Source organism: Callithrix jacchus, chromosome 4, assembly GCF_049354715.1.
Source record: "Callithrix jacchus isolate 240 chromosome 4, calJac240_pri, whole genome shotgun sequence".
In the NCBI taxonomy this organism is placed as follows: Eukaryota; Metazoa; Chordata; class Mammalia; order Primates; family Cebidae; genus Callithrix; species Callithrix jacchus.
Window position 1 is genome coordinate 31770910 of NC_133505.1, and position 17126 is coordinate 31788035.

Below are 17126 nucleotides of genomic sequence, written 5' to 3' on the forward strand. Positions count from 1 at the left end.
GGGAAATGGTGCCTTGCCTTCCCTTGCCTACACTTGCCATGCATTGCCATACCTTGGTGCCCATGGTGTCTTAATGTGCATTATCTTGGTGCCAATGGAGCCTTGCCATGCCTTGCCTTGCCTTACCCATAATGCCCTGGTGGCTGACTTTCCTTGTCATGTGTTGGCTTGCTTTTCCATGGTGCTTATGATGTCTAGCCTTGCCTTATCATAGTGCCTATGGTGCCTTCCCTTGCTTTATTTTGCCTTATCCTACCAAGATGCCCATAGTGCCTTGCCTTGTCTTTTCATGGTGCCCATGGTACCTCACCTTCCTTGCCTTACCATGGTGCCAATGGTAACTTGCCTTGCCTTGCCATACCATGGTGCCCATGGTGCTTTGCATTGCCTTGCTTTGCCATACCGTGGTGACCATGATCCTTCCCTTGCTTTCCCATGCCTCCCTTGCCTTACCATGTTGCCCTTGTTGCCTTATCTTGCCTTACCTTGGCTAACCATGGTGCCCATCGTGCCTTGCTTTGCCTTAACATGGTGTACATGGTTCTGTGTCTTGCCTTTCCTTGCCTTGCTTTACTAAGGTGCCCATGGTGTGTTGCCTTGCCATGCCTTGAGTTGCCTTACAATGGTTCCCATGGTTCATTGCCTTGCCTTACCACAGTGCCCATAGAGCATTTCTTTGCCTTAATGTACCTTACTGTGGTGCCCATGGCACCTTTCTTTGCCTTACTGTGGTGACCATGACACCTTGTGTTGCTTTACCATGGTCCCATGGTGCCTTGCCTTGCCTTACCATGGTGATCATGGTGCATTGCCTTGAGATGCTTTGCATTGTCTTACCATGGTTCCCACGGTGTTTGCCTTGTTTTACCATGGTGCCCATGATGCATTTTGTTACCTTAACATACTTTATTGTGGTGCCCATGGGGCCTTCCTTGCTTTGCTATGCCTTGAATTACATTGGTGTTCATCTTGCCTTGCCATGCCTTACCTTGGTGCCAATGGTGGCTTGCCATTACTTGTCTTGCCTTACCATCATTTCTTGTTGCCTTGACTTACCTTACTCTGGTTCCCATGGTACCTTTCATTATCCTGACTTGGCTTGCCTTACCATGGTGCCCATGGTACACTGCCATGCCTTAACATCATTCCATGTTGCTGTGCCATTCCATGTCTTGCCTTGCCTTATTATGGTGCCCATGGTTCCTTGCTGTGCCTTTCCTTTCACTACCATGGTGCCCATGGTCCCTTGCCTTGCCTTACTATACCATAATTCCCGTGGTGCCTTCCATTGCCTTACCATGGTGCCCTTGGTACGTTGCTTTCCCTTACCATGGTACCCATGGAGCCTTGCCTTGCTTTCCCTTACCATGGTAACAATGGTTCATTGCCTTGCCTTACCATGCTGCTCTTGGAGCCTAGCCATGTCTTATTGTGATGCCCAGGGTTCCTTGCTGTGCCTTGCCTTGCCTTGTCATGGTCCTTTAGTGACTTGACTTGCCTTTCCTTGCATTGCATTGCCTAATAATGGTCCCATGGTTTCTTACCTTCTCTTGCTTTCCCTTGCCATGCCTCACCATAGTGCCCAGGATGCCTTGACTTGCCTAGCATTGCCTTACCATAGGGCCCATGGTGACTTTTCTTGCCTTGACTTGCCTTAGAAGATGCCTATGGTGTCTTGCCTTGCCTTGCATCGCCTGCCCATGGTGCCCATGGTGTTTTGCTTTGCTCCATCTTTCCATACAATGTTGCCTATTGTGCCTTGCCTTGCTTTGTCTTACCATGGTGCCCATGTTGCCTTGCCTTGTCATTCCATGCCTTGCCTTATCATGGTGCCCATGGTGCCATAAGTTGCAGTTTGTTACCATGATGTCAATGGTGCCTTGCCTTGCCTTACCATGGTTCCCATGGTACCACCTTCTTTTGCCTTGCCTTGTCTTGCGTACCATGATGCCCATGGAGCCTTGCCTTGCCTTACTATGGTACCCATGGTGCTTAGTGTTTCCTTGCCTTATCATGGTGACCACAATGTCTTGCCTTGTTTTGCCTTACCTTGGTGCCCACGGTGCCTTGTCCTACCTTACAATGGTGCCCATGGTGCCTTGCCTTGCATTGCCTAACCATTGTGCCTATGATGCCTTACCATGCCTTGCCTTCCTATGACCTACCACGGTGCCCATGGTGCCTTGCCTTGCCTTTCCTTACCTTGTGTCCATAGTGTCTAGACTTGTGGTGCCTTGTTCTTCCATTGTGCCTGGCCTTTCCTTTCCTTCCATTACTATAATCCTCATGGTGCCTTGCCTTTCTTTGCCTTGCCTTGACTTACCATGTTGTCTTTGTTGCCTTATGTTGCCTTACTTTGGCTAACCATGGTGCCCATGGTGCCTTGCCTTGCTTTAACATGGTGTCCATGGTTCTGTGTCTTGCCTTTCCTTGCCTTGCCATTCCATAGTGCCCATGGCTCCTTGCCTTGCCTTACCTTGGTGCCCATAGAGCCTTGCATTGCCTTACCTTGCTTGGTCTTGCCTTACCATTGTGCCCATGCTACCCATGGAGTTTTGCCTTGCCTTGACTTGCCTTACCATTTTGCCCATGGTGCCTTTACTTTCTTTACATTTGTACCTATTCATGGCTTTGCCTTGCCTTGTCTTACCATTGTGCCTGTGGTGACTTCCCTTGCCTTACCTTACCATGGTGCCTATGGTGTATTTCCTTGCCTTTCCTTACCTTACTGTGGTACCTATGGTTCCTTGTTTTGCCTTACCCTGCCTTGCCTTACCAAGGTGCCCATGGTGCCTTGCCTTTCCTTGGTTTTCCCAATGGTGCCTTACCTTACTTACCATGATGACTGTGGTATCTTGTCTTGCTTTGCCTTGCCTTACCATGGTTTCCATGGTCACTTGCCTAGCCTTTCCATGGTGCCCATGGTGCCTTTGCTTACCTTACCTTGCCTTGCATAACCATGGCTCCCATGGTGTGTTGCCAACCTTTCCTTTGCCTTTCCTTTCTTTATTATGTTGTGCATGGTGCTTTGCTTTGCCTTGCCTTACCATGGTGCCCATAGTGCCTTGCTTTGCCTTGCCTTATATAGTTTCCATGGTGACTTGCCTAGACTTTCCATAGTGTCTTGCCTTGTTTTACATTGCCTTGTATCACCATGATTCCCATGATTCATTGCCAACCCTTCCATTGCCTTTCCTTATCGTGTTGGACATAGTGCCTTGCCTTTTCTTGCCTTACATGGTTTCCATGGTAAATTGCCTAGAATTTCCATGGTGCCTATGTTGCCTTGCCTTACCTTATTTTGACTTGACTAACCATGGTTCCCATGGTACGTTGCCAATTCTTCCCTTGTCTTTCCTTTCTTATCATGTGCATGTTGCTTTGCCTTGCCTTACCATGGTGCACATAGTGCCTTGCCTTACCTTTCCTTCAATTACCATAATGTCCTTGGTGACTTGCCTTACCTTGCATTACCATGGTGCCCATGGTGCTTGCCTTACCATGGTCTCCATGGTGTCCTCTTTGCCTTGCTTTTTCTTGCTTTACCATAGTGTCCATTGTGCCTTGCCTTGCCTTTTCTTGCCATGCCTTGCCTTATGGTGCCCATGGTGCCTTGTCTTACTTTGACTCGCTTGCATTAAGATGGTTTCAGTTGTGCCTTGCTTACCTTGCTCTTCCTTCCCATGCCTTACCATGGTGCCCATGGTACCTTTCCTTGCTTTTCCATGCCTTGTCTTATCATGGTGCCCATCATGCCTTGCTTGACTTGCTTTGAATTGTGTTACCATGGTGCCCATCATGCTTTGCCTTGACTTGCTGTGAATTGTATTACCATGGTGCCCATGGTGACTTGTCTTGCCTTGCCTCATCTTGCTGTACCATGGTGGCCATGGTGCCATGCCTTGCCATTCCTTGCCTTAGCATAGTGCACATGGTGCCATGACTTGCCTTACTATATTGCTTATTGTGCCTTGCCTTCCCTGCTTTGCATTTTGTTAACATAATGCTGATGATTTCTTGTCTTCCCTTGCTTTACCATGGCTCTAATGGTGCCTTATCTTGCCTTGCCTTGCCTTGCCTTACCATGTTGCCCATGGTACCTTGCCTTACCCTGCCTTACCATGGTGACTTGCCTTGCCTAGCCATGGTGCCTATGGTGCCTTGCTATGACTTGTCATGCACTGCCCTACCATGGTGCCTCTGGTGCCTTGTCTTGCCTTGTCTTTCCTTACCTTTGTGTCCATATTGCATAAGCTTGCCATGTCTTGCATTCCCATTGTGCCCATTATGCCTCGCCATTCCTTGCCTTCTGTTAATATAACACTCATGGTGCCTTGACTTGCTTTGTTTTGCCTTGCCTTACCATGTTGCCCATGATGCCTTGACTTGCCTTGCTTAGGATTACCATGATGCCCATGGTGCATTCCTTTGCCTTACCATGGTGTCCATGGTGCAGTGTCTTGCATTGCCTTGTCATGCTGTTCCAGAGTGACCATAGTGCCTTGTCTTGCCTTACCATGGTGCTCATGGAGCCTTGCCTTGCCTTGCTTTGCCTTGTGTTACCATGGTGCCTATGCTGCCCATGGTGCTTTTCCTTGCCTTGACATGCCTTACCATTTTGCCAATGGTGCCTTTCCTTACTTTATTATTGCTCAAGGCTTTGCCTTGCCGTTTTCCTTTTCTTTCCTTTCCATGGGGCCCATGGTGCGTTGTTTGCCTTACCTTGCCTTGCCTTGCCTTACCATGGTACCAATGGTGTTTTGCACTGCCTTGCCTTATTCACCATGGTGACCGTGGTGCCTTGTCATGTCTTGCCTTGCCTTATCATGGTGCCCATTGAGCCTTGCATTTCCGTGTCTTTCCTTCATTTACAATGGTTTCCATGGTAACTTGCCTTGCCTTTCATTGGTGCCCATGGTGCCTTGCCTTGCCTTACCTTGTCTTACCTGACCATGTTTCCCTTGCTGCATTGCCTACCCATCCCTTGCCTTGCCATTCCTTATCATGTTGCTCATGGTGCCTTGCCTTGCCTTACAATGGTGCCCATAATGCCTTGCCTTACCTTGCCTTGCATTACCATAATGCCCTTGGTGCCTTGCCTTGCCTTACCTTACTATGGTGCTCTTGGTGCCTTGCCTTTTCTTCCCTTGGTGCCATGGTTCCTTGCCTTGACTTAGCATGGTGCCCATGTTTCCTTGCCTTGCCTTGCCTTGCCTTACCATGGTTCCCATGCTGTCTTAACTTGCCTTGTTTTACCATGGTGCTCTTGGTGACTTGCCTTTCCTTTCCTTCTTTTGGTGCACATGCTGTCTTGCCATGCTTTATCATAAAGCCCATGGTGCCCTGCTGTGACTTGCCTTGCTTTATAAAGGTGACTTGAGTTGCCTTCCCATACCTTGCCTTACCATGGTTCCTAATGTGCCTTGCATTACCCTGCCTTGCCTTACATTACCATGGTACCCATGGTGCCTTGTCTTGCCTTGCCTTCCCTTCCCTTGCCTATGCATAGCACCCATGGTGCCGTGTTTTGCCTTGCTTTGCTTTAAAATGGTACCCATTGTGCCTTGCTTTGACATACCATGGTGACCATCATGCCTTTGCTGGTCTTGCCATGCCTTACTATGTTGTCCATGGTACCTTGTATGTCCTTTCCATGGTGCCCATGGTGCCATCCCTTGCCTTGCCTTGTCTGGCCTTTCCATGTTGCTTATGGTGCCTTGCCTTGCCTTACATTACCATGGTGAACACAGTGCCTTCCCCAGACTTTACTTACCCTGGTGCCCTTCATTCTTTGCCTTACCTTACCTAAAAATATAACCATGGTGACCTGCCTTGCCTGGCATTTCCATGCTTTACAATGGTACCCATGGTGCTTTGCCTTTCCTTTCCTTGCCTTTCCATGATGCCCATGGTGCCTTGCATTACTTTGTCTTGCTTTGCCTTACCATGGTGCTCTTGGTGTCACTTTTTGTCTTGCCTTCTCTTGTCTTACCATGGTGCCTATTGTGCATTATTTTGCCTTTCCTTGCCATGGTGCTCAGGGTGCTGTAACTTGCCTTGCCTTGCTTTGCTGTGCCTTGACTTACCATGGTGACTATGGTGACTTGCCTTTCCTTACCATGCCTTGTTTACCATGGTGACCAAGGTGCCTTGCCTTGACTTGCCATGTCTTGTGTTACCATGGTGCCCATGTTGCCTTGTCTGACCTTGCCTTGCTTGTATTTCCATGGTTCCCTGGTGCCATGTCTTGCATTGCCTTGCCTTGCAGTACCATAGACTCATGGTGCCTTGCCTTTCCTTGCTTTACCATGGTGCCCATGGTGCCTTGCCTTTTTTACCATGTCACCCGTAGCATCTTGCCATGCCTTGCCTTTCCTTGCTTTACCATGATGCCCAGGGTGCCTTGCCTTTTTTACCATGTCACCCGTAGCGTCTTGCCATGCCTTGCCTTTTCTTGCCTAAGTGTGGTGCCCCGGGTGCATTGCATTTCCTTAACTTCCCTTACCATGGTGCCCGTGGTGCCTTGCCTGGCCTTACTTTGGGTTACCTTTGTGTCCATGGTGCCTTGCAATGCCTTGCCTTAACATTGTGCTCTTATTGTCTTGTCTTTCTTTGCCCTACCATGTTGCCCATCGTACCTTGCCTTGCCTTGCCAGTGGCCCATGGTGATTTGCCTTGTCTTGCCTTACAGTGGTGCCCATGGTGCCTTGCCTTGCTTTTCCGTGGTGCCCATGGTGCCTTGCCTTGCCTTACTATGGTGCCCATGTTGCCTTGCCTTGCATTACCATGGTGCCTCCTTGCCTTGTCCTGCATTGCCTCAACATGGTGCCTTGCCTGACTTGCTTTGTTTTGCCTTGCCTTACCACAGTGCCCATGGTGCCTTGGCTTGCTTGTATTAACATGGTGCATATGGGGCCTTGAATTGCCTTACCTTCCCTTACTATGGTACTCATGGTACCTTGCCTTCCCTTGCCTTGCCCTTCCTTGCCTTGTTTACCATGGTGGCTATGGTGCCTTTCCTTGTCTTACAATGGTTTCAATGATGCCTAGGCTTGCCTTGCCTTGCCTTACCTTGATTCCCATCATGCCTTTCCTTGCCTTGCCTTCCCAAGGTAACCAAATTACATTGCCTTGCCTTACCTTGCCATACTTTGTCTTACCATGGTGCCCATAATTCCTTGCCTTGTCTTGACTTACCATGATGACCATGGCGATTTGCCCTGCCTTGCCTTGCCTTACCAAGTTTCCCATGATTCCTTGCCTTGCCTTGAATAGCTGTACCATGGTGCCAATAATGCATTGACTTTATTTGCCTTGTCTTGCTTTACTGTGGTGCCCATGGCGTCTTGCCTAGCCTTGCCTTATCATGGTGCCTATTGTGCTTTGCTTTGCCTTGCCTTACAATGATGCCAATGGTGCATTGCCTTACTTTCCCTTGCCTTGCCATGTCTTACCATAGTTCCCATGGTTTCTTGCCTTTCCTTGTCTTGCCGTTTGTTAACTTGGTGCCCAAGGTTCCTTGCCTTGCCTTGCCTAGCCTTAAAATGCTGCTCATGGTGTCTTTCGTTGTCTTTCCTTGCCTTGTATTACCATGGTGCCCACGGTGACTTCTTTTCCATTTCCTTGCCCTTTTTTGCCTTGCCTTACTATAATGTCCATGCTGCCTTGTTTTGCCTTCCCTTACCTCAATTTACTATTGGGCCCATGGTGGCTTGGCTTGGCTTGCCTTACCTTGGTGTCCATGGGGCCTTCCTTTGCATTGCTTTGCATTGCCCTGCCTTACAATGGTGCCCAGGATGCCTGGTGTTTCCTTGCTTTACCATGGTACCCATAGTGCTTCCCGTGCCTTGCCTAGTCTTGTCTTATTTTGCCTTACCATGGTGCCTGTGGTGTCTCGCTTTGTCTTGCCTTGCCTTGCCTTCTCATGTTGCCCATGATGCCTTGCTTTGCTTTACCTTGTATTACCATGTTCCCCATTGTGCCTTGCCTTGCCAAGCCTTGCCTTACCACGATGACCATGGTGACATGCATTTCCCTGTCTTGCCTTGCCTTACCATGGTGCTTATGATGCTTCACCTTGCCTTGCTTAGCCTTCTTTTACAATTGTACCTATGGTGCCTTGGCTAGCCTTAATGTGGTGCACTTGGTACCTTTCCTTTCTTTTCCTTTTTTCTTTCCTTTCTCTTCCTTCTTTCATTTATTCCTTTCCTTTCCTTTCCTCCTTTTCTTTCCTCCTTTCCTTTCCTCCTTCCCTTCCCTTCCTTTTTTTTTAACCTTTTCATGGCAACCATGGAGCCTTTCCTTTTCTTGCCTTGCATGACCTTGCCTTGCCTTTTCATGGTGTGCATGGTGTCTTGAATAATTTTACCCTGGTGCCCAGGTGGCCTTTCCTTGCATTGCACTGTCTTGCCTTTTATTACCATGGTGCCCATGATGCCCTGCCTTATCTTACCATGATGCCTTTTCTAGATTTACAGTGGAGCCCATTGTGTCTTGCATTGCCTTGCCTATCCATCATGTGCATGATGCATTGCCATGCCCAACCATAGTGCCCATGTTGCCTTGCCTTGAGCTAACATATGACCCATGGTGCCTTTTTTTGCCTTTCCTTTCCTTACCATAATGCCCATTGTGCCTTGCCTTGAATTGCTATGTTGCTCATGTTTTCTTGCCTGTCCTTACCTTGCGTTTTCTTACCTTGGTGCCCATGATGCCTTGCCTTGTCTTGTCTTGCCTTACCATGGTGCCCCTGGTGTCTTTCTTTGCCTTCCCATGCCTTGCATTACAATGGTTCCCATGGTGCCTTGTTTTCCATTGTGTTGCCTTGTTTTTCCTTGCCTTATCATGGTGTCCATGATGCCTTGTATTGCCTTGTCTTGCCTTGCCTTACCATGGTGCCATAGTGCCTTGTTTTGCCTTGCTATGCATGCTTTGCCTTATGATGGTGCCAATGGTGAATTGCTTTGCCTTGCCTTTCCTTGCTATGAAAGCCACCATAATCACCATGGTAAGACAAGGCAAGGCATCATGAGCCAATGTTAAGGCAAGGCAAGGCATGTTGCCCATAGGTGCCTTGCCTTGCCTTTCCATGGTGCCCTGGGTGATATGCATTTCCTTGCCTTGCCTTACCTAGTTTTCCATGGTGTCTTGCCTAGTCTTGCCTTGACATTCTTTGCCTTCCCTGGCCTTACCATTGTGCCCATGGTGCCTTGCACTCCCTTGCCTTGTTTAACAGGGTACCCATGGCTTCTTGCCATGCCTTACCTCGCCTTCCCTTGAATTACAATGGTGCCCATGGTGACTTGCCTTGCCTTCAATTACCATGGTGCCCATGGTGTCCTTTTTTTGTGTTGCCTTGCCATGCCTTACCATGGTGCCCATAGTGCCTTGTCTTGCATTGCCCTACCATAGTGCCCATAGTGCCATGCCTTGCCTTTCATTGCCTTGTTTTGCCATGCCTTACCTTCATGCTCATGTTGCCTTGCCTTGCTTTACCTTCATCTACCGTGGTGCCCATGGTTCCATGCATTGCCTTGCCTTGCCTTAACATTGCTCATGAGGCCTTGCCTTGTCTTACCATGATGATTGTGGTGGCTTTCATTGCCTTGTCATGCCTTACCATGCTGCCCATGGTGCCTTGTCTTAATTTACATCATTATGGTGTCCATGTGCCTTTCCTTGCCTTATGTTAGTCCCGACAATGCCCTACATTGCCTTGCTTTCCCTTGTCTAATCATGATGCCCATGTTGCCTTTCCTTTCCTTGCCTTATAATAGTGTCCATGGTGCCTTGCCTTTCTTTGTGTTTCCTTCCCTTTTTCTTCCTTACTATGGTGTCCATGTTGCCTTGCCTTCCCTTGCCTTACCTTAATGCTCGTAGTGCCTTGCCTTGCCTTGTCTAACCATGCTGCCCATTGTGAATTGCATTGCCTTGCCTTGCCTTACCATGGTCTATTGTGCCTTGCCTTGCTTTGGCTTGCCTTGTCATGGTGCCCAATGTACCTTGCCTTGCCTTGCCTTACAACTGTGTTCATATTTCCTTGCCTTTTATTGACTTGTCTTGCCAAATCATGGTGCCCATGGTGCCTTCCTTTTCCTTGCCTTACCATTTTGAACACAGTGACTTGCCTTGCCTGGCCTTATCATAGTTCACACAGTGCCTTGCTTTGCCTTGCATTACCTTGGTGCACATGGTGCCTTGTCTTGCCTTCACCTACTATGATGCCCATGGTACCGTGCCTTGCCTTGCCATAACATGGTGCACATGGTGCCTTCCCTTCCTTTATCATACAATGGTGCTCATGGTGTCTTTCCTTTCCTTTCTTTACCTTTTCTTGCCCAACCATGGTGCCCATTGTGCCTTGTCTTGAATTATCATGTGGCCAAGGTGCCTTGTGTAGCCTTGCCTTGACTTACCATGGTGCCCACAGTGAATTGCCTTGCCATGCCTTGCCCCACCATGGTGCCCTTGGTGCCATGACTTACCTTGCCTTTCCTTACACTGGTGACCATGGTGCCCTGCCTTTCCTTTCCTTGCCTTATTATGGTGCCCATGGTTTGTTGCTTTGCCTTACCTTCTCTTGCCTCACCATGGTGCCCATCATGTGTTGCCTTGCTTTGCATTGCTTTGCCATAGTGTCCATAGTGCCTAGGCCAAAACATGATGCTCATGGTGGCTTGCCTTGCCTTACCATGGTGCCTATAGTGCTTTGTCTTGCCTTGCCTTGCCAAACCATCATGACCATGGTGCATTGCCTTTCCTTTCCTTGTCTTGCCTTGCCTTACCATGGTGTACCTGGTGCCTTGCCTTGTTTTGCCTTGTATTACCATGGTGCCAACCCTGACCATAGTGCCTTGCCTTGACTTGCTTTGCCTTGCATTACTGTGGTGCCCGTGGTGGCTTCCTTGTATCACCATGATGCCCATTTTACATTCTCTTGCCTAGCCTATCCTTACCATTTTGCCCATGGTGCCTGGGTTGTCTTGCATTAACATGGGGCCCATGGTACATTCCCTTGGCATACCTTGCCTTACTATTATGCCCATGGTGCCTTGTGTTGCCTTGATTTACCATGGTGTTTAAGGCGCCTTACATTACTACGCCTTGCCTTACCATGGTACCCATGGTGACTTGCCTTGTCTTGCCTGTGCCTTGTTGCCTTGTTTTGCATTGCCTTACCATGGTGCTCATGGTGCATTGCCTTCCCTTGCCTAGCGTTTCTTTACCATGGTATCCATGGTTGCTAACATAGATTTACGATGGTGTCCATGATGTCTTTCTATACCTTATCATGGTGCCCATGGGGCTTGCCTTGCTTTACCTAGATGCCCATGGTACCTTGCCAGTTTTGCCTTACAATTGTGCCCATGCTGCCTTGCCTTTCCCTTCCTTTCCTTACCATGGTTCCCATGATGCCTTCCACTGCTTTTCTTACCATGATGCCTATGGTGCCTTTCCTTACCATTCCTTGCCTTGACCTACCATGGTGCTTGTGCTGCCTTCCCAGTCCATTCCCCATCATAATGCAGTGCCTTGTCTTGCCTTCCTTGGTGCCCATGGTGCTTTGCCTTGCCTTGCATTGCCTTACGATGGTGCCCATTGTGTCTTGCCTTGACTTGTTTTGCCTTACTATGCTGCCCATGTTGTCTCATTTTGCATAACCACGGTGCACGTGTTGCCTTGCCTTGCCTTTCCATGGTGCCCATTGTGCCTTGCCTTGTATTCCCCTGCCTTACCACAGTGCCCATGGTGTCATGTCTTGCTTTGACTTGCCTTACCATCATGCCCATAGTGCCTTTCCTTGCCTTGTTTTCCCATGTTGCCTATGTGGTCTTACCTTGTCTTGCTTTTCCTTTCCTTACAATGATGCCCATGGTGCCTTGCCTTATCTTTCCTTACCATTTTCCTATGGTGCCTGGGCAAAATGTGTTGTGTTGCCTTAACATGGGGCCCATGGTGCCTTCCTTTGGCTACCTTGCCTTACCATTGTGCCCATTGTGCCTTATCTTGCCTTGCCTTGTCATTATGCCCAGGTGCCTTGCCTTGTCTTCCATTCCCTTACCATTGTGACTTGCCTTGCTTTGCATTGCCTTGCCTTACGATGATGCCCATGATGTCTTGCCTTGCATAGCATTGTCTTAACATGGTGCTTATTGTACCTTTATTGCTTTGCCTTGCCTTGCCTTATCAGGGTGCCCATGGTGCATTGCCTTGCCATGTCCATACTGCATTATGATGGTGCCCATGGTCTCTTGCTTTGCCATGCTTTGTCTTGTGTTGCCGTGGTGCCTACAGTGACTTTCTTGCTGTACCATGTTGCCCATGGTGCATTGGCTTACCTTGCATTGCCTTAACATTCTGCACATGGTGCCTTGCCTTGCTTTGCCTTATTATGGTGCGCATGGTGCTGTGCCTTCCTTTGCCTTACCATGGTGTACTTGGTGCCTTGCCTTGCCTTACCTTTGTGCTCATGATGCCTTGCCTTCTCTTGCCTTACTATGGTGCCCATGGTGTCTTGCAGAACCTTGCCTAGTTATGCCTTACCATGGTTCCCATGGTGCTTTGCCTTGCATTGGCTAGCCTTACCATGGTGTCCATAATGTCTAAGCTTGCCTTTCCTTGCCTTCCCATGGTGCCCATGGTGCCTAGCCTTGCTTGCCTTGGATGATTATGTTGCTCATTGTGTCTTGCCTTGCCTTTCCTTCTCTTGCCATCCATGACCATGGTGCACATGGTGACTTGCTCTGCCTTGCCATGGTGCCCATTGTCCCTTGCCTTGTCTTGACTTGCCTTCCCTTGTCTTACCATGGTGCCCATGGTGCCTTGCGCTGCCTTGCCTTGCTTCCTATGGTGCTCATGGTGTCTTGCCATGCCTTATGTTGCTTTGCCTTACATTACCATAGTGCCATGGTACTTTGCCTTGCCTTGCCTTGGCATCCTTGCCTTCCCTTGCCTTACCATGGTGCCCATGGTGCCTTGCACTGCCTTCTCTTGCTTACCAGGGTGCCCATGCTGTCTCGTCTTTCCTTACCTTGCCTTGCCATGCCTCATCATGGTGCATATGGTGACTTGCCTTGCCTTGCCTTACAGTGCTGCCCATCGTGGCTTGCCTTGGCTTGGTTCCCCTTACCATGGTGCACATAGTGCCTTGCCTTGCCTTCCGATGTGGCCCATGGTGTCTTGTCTTGCTTGCCTTACCATGGTGCCAACGGTGCCTTGCCATGCTTTGATTTTCCTTATCATGGTGTTCATGATGCCTTGCCTTGCATTTCCTTACCGTGGTGCCCATGGTCCCTTGCTTTACCTTGGCTTGCCTTGCCTTCCATTACCATGTTGCCCAAAGTGTCTTTTTTTGCATTGCCTTTCCTTGCCTTACCATGGTGCCCTTCATGCCTTGTCTTGCATTGCCTTACCATGGTGCCGTGCCTTGCCTTGTCTTGCTTTGCCTTTTCTTACTATGATGCCCATGGTGCCTTGCCTTGCTTTACCAAACCACATGAGCATAGTGATTTGCCTTGTCTTGCAATCCTTTGTTTTACCTTGGTGCCCATGTTGCTTTGCCTTTACATGCCTTGCCTTACCATGGTGCCCATAGTGCCTAGGCTTGCATTGCCCTGAATTACAATGATGCCCATGGCACATTGCCTTGGCTTGCCTTGCTTTGCCTTACCATGTGCTTATGGTGTTTTGTCTTGCTTGCCTTGCCTTAACATGGTGCCCATGGTGCATTTCCTTGCCTTTCCATGCCTTGTCTTATCACTGTGCCCATAGTGCATTTTCTTGCCTAGCTTTACCTTGTGTTACCATGATGCCCCTGGTGCCTTGTCTTACCATGGTGTTCATGGTGCCTTGTCTTGCCTTACCTTGTCTTGCATTACCATGATGCCCATGGTGCCTTGCCTTGCTTTTCCTTACCATTGTGCTCATGATGCTATGCCTAGCCTTCCCTTACCATGATGCCCAAGGTACCTTGTCTTGCCTTACATATTCTGGTGTCCATGGTGCATAGGCTTGCCTTACCTTGTGTTCCCATGTTACCCATGGTGCCTTCTTTCACTTGCTGTTACTATGGTGCTCAAAATACTTTTCCATGCCTTGCCTTCCCATGTTGCCCATGGTGCAGTGCCTCGACCAACAATGGAGACAAAGGTGCCTTGCATTGTCTTGCCTTGCCTTAACATGGTGCCCATGATGCCTTGTCATGCCTTGCCTTTCCTTTTCTTACCTTACCATGGTGCCCATGGTGCCTTACCTTTCCTTGCCTTGCCTTGCCATACCATGTTGCCCATGGGGTCTTGCTTTAGCTAACAATGGTGCCCAAGGTGCTCTGCCTTTCCTTGTCTTACCATAGTGCCCATGATGCTATGCCTTGCCTGGCCTTGCCTTGCCTTACCATGGTTCCTGTGCTGCCTTGTTTTGCCTTGCCCTAAGATGTTTCCCATGGTGCCATGCCATGCCTTGCCTTGATTTCCATGGTGTCCATAGTGCCTTGCCTTTCCTTGCCATGTCTTTCCATGGTGCCCATGGTGCCTTGCCTTGATTTTCCTTGCCATACCATGGTGCCTATGGTGCCTTGTCTGGCCTTGCCTTTTCTTACCATGTTGCCCATGATGCCTTGAGTTGTCTTGCCTTGCCATATGGCCCATGGTGCCTTGCCTTGCATTACCATGATGGCCATGGTGCCATGCCTTTTGTTGCTTTGCCACAGTGCCCATGGCACCTAGCCTTGCCTTGCCTTACCATTGTGCCCATGGTGCCTTTCCTTGCCTTGCCTTGTCATGGTGCCCATGATGCCTTTCTTTACCTTACTATAGTTCCAATGGGGCCTTGCTTTGCCTTGCTTTGCTTTACCATGGTGCCCATTGTGCCTTGCCTTACCTTGCCTTACCATGGTGCCCTTGGCTCCTTGCCTTTCCTTGTGTTACCATGCCTTCTTGCCTTTCCATGCCATGCCTTGAATTGCCTTTTCATAGCGCACATTGTGCCCTGCCTTGCCTTGCCTTACCATGGTGCCCATGTTGTCTTGCCTTACTTTGTCTTGCCTGGCCTTATCATAGGACCCATGGAGACATGCCTTGCCTTCCATTATTATGATGACATTTTGCCTTTTCTTAACTTGACATATCATGCTGCCCATGGTGCCTTGCCTTGCCTTGCCTTACCATAGTGACCATGATGTCTCACTTTACCTTGCCTTGCCTTACCATGGTTCCCATGGTGCCTTGCCTTACCATCATGTTCATGGTGTCTTGCCTTGATTTGACTTTCATTACCATGTTGCCCATGGTGCCCATGCTACCTTGCCTTGTCACGGTGCCCCTGGTGTCTTGCCTCACCCTAACATGGTGCGCATGTTTCCTTGCCTTTCCTTTCCTTAACATTTTGCCCATGGTGGCTTGTCTTGCCTTGCCTTACAATGGTGACCTTGGTGACTTGTATTACCTTGCCTTGCCTTACCATGTTGCCCATGGTGCCTTTCCTTGCCTTGCAAAACCATGTTCCTTGTGGTATTTGCCTTGCCATGCCTTACCTTACCATGGTGAAATTGGTGCCTTGCCTTGCCTTGAATTGCCTTACTATGGTGCCCATGGTGCCTTGCCTTCCATTACCTTGTCTTGCCTGGCCATTCCTTGATGCCTATGTTGCCTTGCCTTGCATTGTCTTGCCTTACAATGGTGCACATGTTGCTTTGACTTGCCTTACCATTATGTTCATGGTGCCATGCCTTGATGTGACTTGTCTTACCATGGTGGCCATGGTGCCTTGCCTTGCCATGCCTTACTATGTTGCCCATAGTGCCCATGTTGCCTTTCCTTGCCTTGCCTTTCATTACCATGGTGCCATGCTTTGCCTTGTCTTGCTGTACCCTGGTGCCCATGGTGCCCTGACTTGCCTTGCCTTGACATCCCTTGCCTTACAATGGTGACCATGGTGGCTTTGTCTACCTTGCCTTGCCTTTCATTATCATAATTAACATGGTCCAATTTCTTGCTTTACCTTGCCTTACCATGTCACCCAAGGTACCTTGCCTTAATATGCCTTGCCTTACCATGGTGCCCATCATGCCGTGTTTGGCCTTTCCTTGCCTTACTATTGTGCCCATAGTGCCTTTCATTGCCTTGCATTCCCTTATGTTACCATAGTGCCAATGGTGTTTTCCCTTGCCTTGCTTTGCCTTGCCTTAATATGGTGCTCATTTTGCCTTGCCTTGGCTTGCCTTACCATGGTGCCCATGCTTCCTTGACTTGCCTTGCCTAGCTTTGCCTTACCATGGTACTCATGGTGCCCTACCTTGCCTTGCCTTGCCACGTCTTGTCTTACCAAGGTGCCCTTGGTGTCTTGCCATGCCTTGCCTTGCCTTACCTTGGTGCCACTATTGCCTTGTCTTGCCTTCCTTTATCTTGTCTTGCCTTAAAATGGTGTTCATGTTGGCTTGCCTTGCCATGCCTTACCATGATGCCATCGAAGCCTTGCCTTTCCTTGCCTTGCCTTGCTTTGCCTTACCATGATGCCCATGCTACCTTGCCTTGCCTTGCCTTACCATGGTGCAACTGGTGTCTGTCTTCCCTTAGCATGGTGAAACTGGTCTCTTGCCTTTCCTTGTTTTGCCTTATCATAGTGTACATTGTTCTTTGCCTTACCTTCCCTTGCCTTACCATAGTGCCCAAATTGCCTTGCCTTGCCTTTACTCATCATGGTGCCCATGATGCCTTACTTTGCCTTGCCTTCCCATGGTGACCATGGTGCCTTGCCTTTACTTGACATGCCTTTCTTGCCTTGCCTTCCCTTGCCATGTGTTGCCTTTCCTTGGTGTGCTTTACCTTGCCTTACCATAGTACCCATGATGCCTTAGCTTTCCTTGTCATGCCTTGCCTTGCCGTGTTTTTTTAATTGCAGTTTAGGTTTTGGGGTACATGTGAAGAACATGCAAGATAGTTGCATAGGTACGCATGTGGCAGTGTGATTTGCTGCCTTCCTCCCCTTCACCTATATCTGGCATTTCTCCCCATGCTATCTCTCCCCAACTCCTCACCCCACACTGTCCCTCTTCTATTCCCCCAACAGACCCCAGTGTGTAGTGCTCCCCTCCCTGTATCCATGTGTTCTCATTGTTCAACACTTGCCTA